Source organism: Typopeltis vanoorti, chromosome 7, assembly GCF_054136105.1.
Source record: "Typopeltis vanoorti isolate ZY-2024b chromosome 7, IOZ_Tvanoo_1.0, whole genome shotgun sequence".
NCBI classification, from domain to species: domain Eukaryota; kingdom Metazoa; phylum Arthropoda; class Arachnida; order Uropygi; family Thelyphonidae; genus Typopeltis; species Typopeltis vanoorti.
In genome coordinates, this window is record NC_143555.1 from 31452851 (window position 1) to 31465640 (window position 12790).

The window sequence follows — 12790 nt, forward strand, 5'->3', positions numbered from 1 at the left end:
CCCAGTATTATATTCATTTTATGAATATAATACTGGGACTAAATATTGGTGTTCTTTCTATGAACACCAATATTTAGACTTCATAGAAAGAATACAATAATGACTTGCATTCTTTCTATGAAGCATCCAGGAAAACTATCGTCCAACTTGCAACAGCTATTTCACAAGCATGTAAAGAAAGGGTGTATCTGCAGCGTTCAACTGACTGTTAAATACACCTTTAATTTTCACTTCTGTTTTTTTTTTCCGCCATGACGAAACATAAATAGAATGGCACGTGTCATCTTAGTTTATCGATTAGTAGGAATGCATAACAAGCGTCCATCTTTGTAGCCTTCGGCAACCCTATTTCACTAGGCGTGACAGCTGGGATCCGGCACTGCTGAACACGGTGAACTTCTTGAATAAAAAGAGAATTGATTCACATCTACTATTTTAACAAAAGGAAGTTCACACGCATGTACACGTTTCTGTATTATTGTGTATCCTCACAACTGCAGTTTATTTATCGGTATAAAGCAAGGATAGCAAATTAAGTTTGACTAGTATGTCGGAGTATATTACTTGCATAACGACATTATGGCCACCCCACATCGCGATCATTAAATCACGCAGAATAGCGAAATTTTGTGTTAGTAAAGCTTTTCCGTGTTTTTCATCCTGATATTAACCCTTTGATGCCACGAAGTTCATACCGCTCAGATATGAGAGACTGATCAGAAGGATAAAGTGCTGTTGATCGTATAATATAGTTTTCCACAACATAACAGTTTTACTCAACGCAATCACTTCCCTTTTCTTTTTAAGTATCACTTGTCTTTACAGGAGAAGACCTAATAACGACATAGGATTCAATTTAGAGAGAGGCGATGATAGTTCAAATGGCGACAGAGACGTCACGTTAGTTGATATGTCGTTTCATAGAAATTGTCTGCTGTCCTTAATTCTGCCGTCCTATTTTCTGAAGGGTGGTAACAGATGGCATTCGATGCAATAAAGTGAAATTTAATATCAGAGAGTGATAGAAGGATGGGCGATAAGTAATTTTAATTCTACGTAGAAACTTTGGAAATACTTTTTGAACTTCAGGTATTTTTCCCTCATGCGACTATCTGTCTGGCGTGCATTTTAAAATGGTGTTTTCTATAGTCAGAGAACTTTAAACAGTTAATGGTGGTTTTGAGTTGAGTGACTCTAGAGATGACTTCAGAGCCATTAAAAATTTATCTCTCTTTGAAGGTACTACAGAAGCACGCATCTTGTATTTTGGTTAATGCGACCAACTCCGAAATAAAATTACAGCAGATGAGGATTATTTCTTTCACAAAATTTGTCTTCTAAAAGAAATATCAAAATCTTAGTTCTTATCACTTGACGTTATTAAATCATAAATGGATTAGAATTCACATTTGAAATTATGTTCGATTCTTGGAAAGTTGCTTGGATGGGTCCGAACTTTTCAGAAATAGTAACGAATTATAGAATCGCTTCGCAAACAAAACATCATTACAACACTGTCATCCTATATATTAAAAATCAAATAATATTTATTATAATCAAATATATTATAATAAATTTACAAGATTTAAATAAGAAAGAACCCCCAAATCCGATAAAAATGGACCGTGTTAAAGTTTGGCCATACAAAATACCTCAAATTTAAGCCCGGTATGGAGCCAAGTCATGCAATTGTTTTCGTTTAAATTATCTGTTCATCATGCCACCTAAAGGGACAAGCAATCCAGTACCCTGGTATAAGTAGCATCCACAGAATATTTTATTAGATATTTAGTGACCTGGTATATGTGTTGAGGTGACATAGTTTGCCTCTCCATCTGACTCTTACATGCTGAGCCAAAATTGTTCCTCACAACTTACGCTTCTCCTACCACAGACAGTCCAATTATTGATTTCTTTCCCCAAGTAAGACTTCTTGTTTATCACATCTTCTTAGCCTTACCAGTCTTTTGGAATCTATGGTGAATTGCTTAACTCTTGTGCATACTTTTATCCCATCATCAATCCAACGACTCATGATGAAAAACCATTCTTCGAGAAATCGAGTTTGCTCTGTCTAATGAAATACTCAATTCTTTCCAGCCACTTCTTTCACATCATCCTATTCCGAAAGACAAAAACTGAACGAATATAATTTTTCAAATTCATTCGTAGATCTAGAACTATTTATCTTCGAGTGATGACTGCATATATCAATGAAAAAGACAATTTGGAGGACACAAAACCATACTAAATAAAGATAGTTTCTCTGAAAAGACAACAAATAAATATAATTACCTACTAGATAGATTAAAATGAATATTTTATATAAATAATCTACAATAAATAAAGCCTAAAAAATACTTGAGGTGATTATCTAAAATAGAATCAGTCGCAAGAATGTGTAAGGAAAGATATAAAAAGCTACTACGTGCTCATAGATTTCGAAAAGTGCAGTATCCCTCAGATAAACGATAATACAGTCTTACTAGTATGAAACCGTTTTGGGGATAGTTGTAGCACAAACAATATTATTTCATTATTATTTGAAACAGAACTACGCCAATAATTTTAAGCAAAGGTATTTTGTTATAATTTGTGTGGCTACGTTTAATTATTTTTCCTTCCTCAGTTTCCGATTGAATTTTTCGTTTTACTTTAAACTAGCAAAATGCATTCCTGTTAAAATCAGTTACTCAAAACCATTCTTCGTGGAATCAAGTTTGCTCTGCCTAATCAAACATGCCACTCCTCCCATTTTCCTAGACAAGCTAAAAATTATATTATCTAATTTTTTCACGGTTTAGATATATTTGAACAGAAGCATATTATGCCACTATCGTTTTAAAAAGACACTATTCCGATGGCTGGAATGAAATAACTATCGTTATTTGCTTACACTTGGGTAATGGGTTAAACTAAGTATATAATTTCTTGGTATTTTTGTTTTGTATTTCGTCACTTAAACGTTAAAACTTGAGCTTTTTCTTGGTTTTAGTCGTTGACCATATATTAATAAATAATATACACAAATTGTCAACCAGTTTCGCCAGCTATTCTGTCTGGCTTCTTCAGGACAAGTATAACGGTACACACTAACGTTTGCTAGTAAAAAAGAAGAATGGAGTAACACATTCAAATAAATTAAAACTGACGCGTAACATTATAGTGATGTTACGCGTCAGTCATCCATGGTCATCCTTTATGCAGGCTGAGTTTCAACAAAAATAGCCGAACTCCTGAAGTCTTTCAATGTCAGAGTTGCTCTCAAAACTATACGCCACATTTTAAGATCTCCTAAGGGCATTAATGCTTCTTCAAATACGCAGGTGTATACAACATCCCATGTTCCTGTGGATTAAATTATATAGGCCAAACATCAAGAAGCCTAGAAATTCGAAAACAAAGAACATGTAGAGGACGTGAACAACAACAGAACAGATACTTCAGGATTAACCCATCACTTCTCGATCTCTAACCAGACCATCGATTGGGATAACAGCTCCATGTTTTATATAGAAGAAGATTTTCGATGTAGAAACTTCAAAGAAGCCGCGATTGTACTCCGTTCGGGAGAAAATCTAAACAGAAATCGAGGAATAATTCTGAAAGACATCTGGAAAAGCCTAATAAATTCACTCAACTTACCAGAATTTCATTTCGCTAAAAACTATGCAACGCGTTCAGTAAACAATGACTGAGACATCACGCTCCATGCTTGTGATGTTACGCGTCAGTTTTAATTTATTTGAATGTGTTACTCCATTCTTCTTTTTTACTGGCAAACGTTAGTTTGTACCGTTATACTTGTCCTGAAGAAGTCAGACAGAATAGCTGGTGAAACTGGTTGACAATTTGTGTTTATCATTTATTAATATCTGATCAACGAATAAAACCAAGAAAAAGCTCAAGTTTTAATTTCTTGGTATCTTTAATTTATAATATAACCAAGTGAAAAACTTTCAACAACTATCGCTATTTTAATATAAAAAATAAATAACGTGTTTTTTATTAAATTACTTCCATTCAGTATAATAATGCTACTGTCATTCTATTTTCCACTCTTTCCATGAAGTTAGCCATCTGATGATGCTAACGTGTGTTCGCATATTTAATAATGCTGTTCAAGTGTTCCCCCCCCCCCAGCAAACTATGAAGGTCACTTTACATTAGTTTCGGCTATTTCCATTTCAATCAGAAACCGGTAACATCCCTATCCGCTTTCTGAAGCATTCAGAGAAACGAGAAACCGAAATATTAAAAAAATCGCGGGAAGTCACATAAATGTTAATGAACGTATGCATTGCAAATGAAAACTAACAAAATACAAACAGCTATTCTGGACAACATTTACGAAGCAAATATGTTGATGTGGCTCTAATGCAAAATAAATAAATAATCCAAAATTGACGTCAGCATGCATATATTCGAGTACTATACATTGTTATATAAATCATTCATCTAAGATTTAAAAAAATTAAGAAATAAATCTTAATTCATATTTCTCCAACTTTTACTATCACAACTCTACCTTCGGGAGAGCAATTTATTCCTCTTCTCACACTTTTCTTTCACTTTAATTCTGACCATGTTTATTTGTGTTAAACATGATCACATCATGTTTCAGAAAAACCATTCGTTGAAAATTCTCGTTAATTTTTTCGTTAATTTTTCCAAAACCTTTTTTTTTTCTTTTTACCTTCACCATGTACGTTTTTTTCCCTGTTCCTCCTATCCTAGTTACTCATTCTCATATTATAGATGATTCTAATCACGGAAAGAATTAATTTTCAGGTTCATATTGCTTTTCTTGGTGCGACGTATTATTAAACGTTTCTCTCCTGTTTTCAGTATATTAAAGGTGTTTCAAAGAATTTATCGTAAAATTGGAAAAAGCAATGCATTATCGTTATTTCCCTGGAAGTAATTGATTGTCAATAAATTATAATGTTCACTTATAAACAGGTATTCATATTGCATATAAACAACAGTTATAATGTCCGAGTGTATAGAAAGACAGAGATGACTCAAGAGCCGAATCTTTTATTACAATAGTTCGTTCTTATTCAGCTAAATCAAACTGAATTGATATTAATATTGTGGGATGCCTGCAGAAGTATCTAAGAAGTTTTCAGTGTTTGAAAAATATACGTTTTGTTATCGCTCCAGGGTTTTCTGTTTCCTCGAGCCAGAAATGCTTTCGTTCAATAGGGAAAAAAATCCAACTCGAGACGACCATAATACATCAACCGAAACTTGATAAAACAGTAATCAGATAATTTCTTTTTCCTTTGCGTTTCTTGAGTTTTATCATGACGAATGCTCTTAAAATTTGATGCCATGTGAAAAATTAAGGAACAAAAAAAGTTATAGTTTACATCCGGTTTTTAAATGCTACAGTTGCATTGCGAGTTACAACACTTTTGTGAAAGTGGGAGGGAACGGGGGGGGGTTAAAGATAATAAATTGTTTCATGCGGTGTGTACGTCGATGGAAGACTCAGCCACGTGTAATCGCACGCTATGGTTTCCGCTGCGGGTTGCACGTTATATTTCGTTAACTGTCGCTCAACTATCGATCACTTATTCCGAGAAGGAGTACAAACGAACGTCGGGTCACTCCTCTGAAATGATAACGGGCTTTTCTCAGCAGTCTTACAGCGGAGACGTTTAAAGAAATTGAGCGGACGGTGAAGGAAGTTGAGCAGGAACATAAAAATGCACTCGCCATCTGCGGGTTAGTAAGACGGTGTTCTTTGCTAATGCTTACATGTATACGAATTTGAGACATTCGCTAATTCACAGATTGCAACGCTGTTATCTTAAAATCAGTATTTCGGTATGTTATCTTTAATTCTTCAGTTTTATTTACGTGTATCGCTGTTTTGAAAAGACTTCCCTGATTACAGGAGGTTTAATAAATATAACCAATGCTGGATTATTGTGTTATAGTCAGGTAAAAAAATATTTTTCTACCAAAGTTTTCATGTCAAAAAGAAGCCTTGCGCGTTCTTCTGAAGTTTAACCATTTCCTTAAAGATGGTATATAAAGGCCAGTAGATAACCGTTTGTTCCCACTAACTTTTCGGTGGGCATTTATTGCCCCTTTATTTGCCGTCCAAATAGCGTAATAATATAATTTCGTTTCCATCTATTTATTTTAATGTTTCTTAAAATGTTTAAGTGTTTCGAATCTTTAAAAGAAAAATTTTGACTGTTATAAATATTACGATCTTTTTAATATGTTTATGAAATGTACCATGGGAATCAGCTTGGAGGATATCACAAAACTGTAAACCGAAGATAAAGACTATAAATCGTAGTTTCTAGTCTTTATTTAATTATCAAGAGTGATTTTTGGACAATGATAGCGTTCATATCATAACTGAGATCCATCTACGTTTTTATGTGAATCTTATACAAGATAGTAGATATAAATAAAGATAGTAATAGGTTTACAACCTCGAGTGGGTTGTAAATCAACGGTAGATTCCAAATCGACCTTTTTAAGTAATTATTTATTTAATTATTAATTTAAAACCTTCCGGGAACTTGCGTTATAATTCAAGAAAATAAAAGAAATAATTTCAGCATACATTTCTGTTTCCTTGGTTGGTTCTCTGTGGAAAAGAAAAACAATAGCCTACAACTCCTCAGCATGTTCGACTGTTTCGAAAGATAAGTCTCAGTTCCGAATTTTCTTAAAGATATTGACACCGACATTATTTTTCCAAGTTCGTCTGTTGTGCTTAAGCTAATTAGACGATCAGTGTAATTATCACCTTATAAAGGTAATACATTGTCTGTTCATCATAAAGCCTACTCAATACTATGTTCTTCATACGGTGATGTTGTTTAGGTCGACCTCTTCTCCCTTGTGGTTTTGCTAGATGACCACATTGGTCAGTCCTTCTCATAGCTTATCTATCTTAAGAATTTTTGGTTTGCTCTTGTACGTACGTATGGTTTGTTGGTAAACATCTCCATGCCCATCAGTCTAATTCTCTTACTTTACGAACATTCGATATGTCTGAGGTATATAATTAACGAGAGGTATAAACAGCGAGTCACCGCTTCGTGTTTATATTACCTTTGATATTCCGTTAGCTAATATTTATTGCCTGGTTAGAAAGGGCGTTCTGGCTCTCTACATTTTTTAAAACTTTCTTATTCACTTCCATCGAATTAAACTTCCTAAATATAATGCCCCTATTTCTTCTCTAGATAGCATTTTATGTTTAGATTTGTATGCACCATTTTGCTTGTGATTATCACTTTTTTGTTTTTGATGGTATTTAGACTTTCCTTATCGATTTAACATTTTTTTTACTGTTGTGTACTCTGATTGTGATACACTTTGAGATTCAAAATAAAAGTGTTGCTTTAATGAGATTAACGAGCAGAACATGTGAAACTTTCGTTACTGAAACCTTCGAAAAGAACATAACCCATGTAACGGTTTCCTCAATCAGTATTGCTTCCATTTGGAATACATTCTCTTAGAATAGCCATTAATATTTGCTTCAAATCCCCTTCTCAGTAAAATTATTCTAATATTACGTAGGTAAAGTGGATATTAGATCCAACACTATTTCAATGCCGAATGTTTGCAGAAAGTTTCGTAAGTTGACCGAGACTTATGAGAATAAATACAATCCTCGACATCTCCTTGTTGCTTTAGCTTGCACTACTTAAAAGACATGGGCGCTGCCCAAGCGTCTATTATATTCGCTTTTATTAGTTCATTTGATGAAGGTTTCACTGGCCTCTTTTACTGATTACTTTTAACCGAGAGTTCACTCAAAAAATCACATATCTCTGGTATTCGATTTCCATAGTAATGAACGAGAGCAGGATTTGGCAGCGTCCATATATTTTAAGTAGTTCAAGCTAAGGCAACTCAGGGTTGCCGAGGGTTGTATTCTCGTAAGCTCTCAGGTCAATTTTACGAAACTTTCATAGTTTCTACAAACACTCGGCTTTGAAATAATGTTGGATTTAATATCCACTTTGCCGATGTAATTTTATATCGCCGAAACGAAGCCTTTTGGCTCTTTCTTTTAGTCTTCTTCTTCTTCTTCTTCTTCCTAACATGGAATATAGGCCATGTGGCCTGTTCCGGTCTCATGCCATCTCTTTCTTGGTCTTCCGATTCTTCTTTTTCCACTTATTTTGTATCTGTATAATATTTTTGGTAGTCTGCTGTTGTCCATTTGATTTAAATGTTCTAGCCATTTTTGTTTATACTGTCTTATGTAGTAATTAATTGGTTTGATTTTTAGGGATTGTAAGATTTCTTCATTTGTTTTGTGGTCCCACTTGGTATATCCAGCTCTTTTTCTGAGGAACTTCATTTCTGCTGTTTGAATTCGTTTTTCATCTTTCCTTTTCATGGTCCATGTTTCGCTTCCGTATAGTAGAGTTGGTTTTGACAAGACATTATATAGTCTGATTCTAGTGTGTTTTTGTACCAGGGATGACTTAAATATACTGTTTATTATGCCATTTACTTTGACAAAGTTTGATATTTTAGTGTCTGTCTTTTTCTTCTTCGTATGATAGATCACATCCCAAGTATCTGAAAGTGTTTACTTGTTCTATTATTTTATTATCTATCACTATTTTACTTCTTATTGGGTTTTCTCCTTTGAATGCCATTATTTTTGTTTTTTCTTTGGATATTGTCATATTATATTGCTTTGAGTGAGATATCATTTAATGATTTTAATGATCTTTGTAAGTCATCTTCTGATGTAGCTAATACAATTTGATCATCTGCAAATAGTAGTGTATCTATCTTCATTTGCGGGGTCATTTGTATACCAAATGGGTTATGCTGTTTCCAGATTGTTAATATTTCATTTATATATATATTGAAAAGCAGAGGTGAGAGGGTACATCCTTGTCGTACTCCTCTTGATATATCTTTCCATTCTGAGGTGTGTTCTAATTTAACTGCTATTTTATTTCCTGTATATATTTCTTCAATAGATTGTAAAAGTTGGTTTGGTATGTTTAAATTGGTTAATATTTTAAACAATTTTTGTCGACTAATTTTTTCAAAAGCTTTTTCATAATCAATAAACGCCACATGTGTTTCTTTTTGAAATTCTCTTCTCTTTTCTATTAATAATTTTAAAGTAAAAATTGGATCTATGCAGGATCGGCCTTTTCGGAAGCCATTTTGTTCTTCTAGTAATTTGTTTTCTACAATGCTGCTTAGTTTCTCTTTTAATATTCCTGCATATATTTTATATCCTGTATTCAGCAGGCTAATTCCCCTATAATTATTGCAATTGTCTTTATTTCCTTTTTTATAGATTGGGATGACAGTGCTTTTTTCCAAGAGTTAGGGGTTTTTCCGGACATCCAAACCATATTAAAAAATTTCAAAAGTCTTTCATTACATTTTTCACCTGCATTTTTGTATAGTTCTATATTTATATTGTCTTCTCCTGGCGTTTTCCTATTTTTCATCTTCTTTATTATATTTTTCAGTTCTAACATTGTGATATTTTCTATTAGGTCATTCTTTGTCTTATAAAATTTTAATTCATTGTTCTCATCTGTCCAGAGATTTTGGAAATAGGTCACCCATTTTTCTAAATCTATTGTTTGTATTTTTATCTTTTCTTTTATTTCTTTATTCATGTATTTTATTACTTTATAGGTTTTGGGTTGTGGCTTAAATAAATCCTTTTCTAGTTCTGTTACGAAATTGTTCCATCTTTCCATCTTTCTCTATGTTTTTTCCTTACTTCTCGTTTTGCAATTGCACTATTTCTTTCATACTCTATTTCTGCTTCTATTGTTTTGGAATTTAGCCATTTATGGTAACTATCCTTTTTGGTTTTTATTATATTTTCTATTTCTTTTGTTCCAGTCTCGTAGTCCTCTTTTTCTAATCCATTTGTGCTTTATTCCTAAGGTTTCTGTTGCTGCTTTTGTGAGAATTTGTTTCAAATTTTCCCATTCATCTTCTATGTCCCTTGATTCATGTGTGGTTTCTGTTTTTAAGTTTGTGCATTTTTGATATTGTAGTCTAACTTGAGGATCCTGTAATGAAGAAATTTTGTAGTGTGGCTGGTAAGAATTTTCAATTCTATGTGTTTTTAGCCACTTTGGTTTAAAACGAATTTTTGCTGATACCATATAATGATCAGAGTTTAATTCAAAGCCTCGATATGCTCTTACGTCTAAAATTAACTCCGCTAATTTAAAATTTGTGATAATGTAGTCAATTACTGATTTGTATCCTCTAGCTGACCAAGTATATTTATGTATTTCCTTGTGTTTAAACATTGAATTCATTATTCTCATATTATTATAAATGACAAAATCGCGCAATCTGCGACCATTTTGATTACATGTATCTTCGCCAAATTTACCTATGTTTGTTTTGTATTTTTTGTTTCCTATTCTGGCATTTAAATCTCCTGCTAGCAGTAAATAGTCAGTTTTGTTTGTTTTATCTATGGCATTCTGTAATTCTTTATAAAATATATTACTGTGTTCTTCTTTTCCCTCTTCTAGTGCATATGCACCAATTATTGTTATGTGGCCTCTTAATGTCTTGAGTCTAATTTCTATTAGTCTTTCATTCAAATAGTTGTAATATACAATATTGTTCTTTAGGGATTTATGTACCATAATCATTATACCTGCTTTTGCTCTTTCTTCTTTTTTTACCCCACTGTAGATTTGTATATAGTTGTTTGTTTCTTTTGTACCTTTTTGTTTTTTCTTTGTTTCTGTTACTATACATATCTTTATGTTAGCTTGGTTTAGTTATTTATCAAGTTCTTCTTCTTTGTATGCAATGCTTCTCACATTCCATGTTGCAATCTTCATTATGTGTTCCTTTTTCCAATTTCGTTTATCGTTTCCTGGGTTGTGGTCTTTTCCCTGACAGTCCGTCCGGATTTTCTTTGCATGAAACTTGAAAGTATTTTGAATTTCCCCAGGGCAGGTTACTAACCTGTCGCTGGGTAAGTCCAGTGGTAGGGCTGCTACCTAACGCCTCTGGACAGGCAGATCTAACAGCATTTACTCTGTTAGGGTGTTAAGGTTATACCGCCCATACTCGGTCGCCAGTGCCTCGTTTGTACTTTTAGAAATTATTCTAATTATTCTTTTATTTTTCTTTCTTTTTAGTAATTATTCTAATATATTTACTTCTATGATGCTAAATATATACATATAAAGTTATATATATATATACACAGTACATAACTTTCGGCACCTCACATAAAAATTCAAGAACAGACTCGAATCCCTCTTTTTGATGCTCATAAATTGCTGGGGTGTTTTCGAAGAGGCGACTTTTTTTTTTTTTTTCAATTCAGATACTCCTGAGAGACGATTATAATATCAACAATATCGATCACTTAAAGTCATGATGTAATTATTATTACATGAGTTACTTTACCATAAAAAAATAAATTAAAAGAACATTAACTAATATTTTTATCTACTTGAATATTAACAAAAAAAAAACCTTTTAAATCCAAATCTTCTGTCATAATTGATGAATTTGTTAACTATGACGTGATAGATCGCTTGGAAGTTCCAACAGGACGTGATGCAGTTTACATGGACTGCACGCATAGAATATCCAATAGTTTCGCAGGGAGAATGCGTTCCATTTCCTGATTATAACAGAAAATAATTTAGATGATCCTGTAAGAAAGAATAGCGTTATCATTACATTATAGTAAAATAGGAAAACAAATGTTTATGCTTTGAAACTTTACTTTTCGAAACATTTTTTTAACTATATAGTATACCAAACTTCGGCCGGAGTTTCTTTAGTATTGCATTACTGAAAATGTAATGCAATACTAAAGCATCCATTGAACAGTCCGTATTTTCGTTTTTTCACGGTGCAGCCAAACTCTCGGTGCCTCTTCGAAGTCTTGATTCTTTCAAGAGACAAAGAAAAACAAACAAAAAAAAATCCTGAAAGTTATATGAGGTATCATCAAAACGGTAATTATTAAGAAAGAGCAATAAAACTGCATATTTGACATAAAAAAGCACTCACTGTACACCAAACACAATGATAACAACATCGAAACATTGCAATCCAAATGAAAGTAGAAAATATTTGAATATCCATATTGTATGGATAGTTCTGCAATTACACTTTCTTTCTCTTTTTTTCCCCTCCCTTACTCTTACAAGCAGATGATTCTCTTAATAGCAAAATACTTGGCCAACATTTCCGGTATCTTGAGAACTTTGGTTGAGGGCTCTTATTTCCCCAGTTTTTTATTAACCTTTTAATCACGATAATTTTATATCTTTGGAGATTCTATCCTTGAAACCATACTTTTTTTTTTTAATTCCTGACATTCAGATTACCTGCTAATCTGGAATGGGGAATTCTTTAATGCTTGTCTAAGCAATTATTTCTAAATTCAGAACATCCCGATTCTCCGTTCCTGACCCAGTTGACATTTCATGATCAATAAAGAGATAAGACGAGTCAGCAAGGTAAGTCACATAATGTAATTCTTGAAGAAGTGCATTACACGACTTACATGCTTCCTTTGTAATAACTTGATTACCCATAAGATGGGTAGAACTTTATAAAACATGGTTTAATTAGACCTTCTTGGAATCTTTCTCTTGTTTATAAAGATTTGTGGATGTCTAATAGTGAAAAAAAAGTCTTTTTAGTGATTTTAACAAATGCAGAAAGTTTTTTAACTTGGGTATATTAGGTATTAAAGATACCAAGTAATTTTATATAAAGTTGGTTTTAATCCTATTTCCCAAGTAAGCAAACAGAC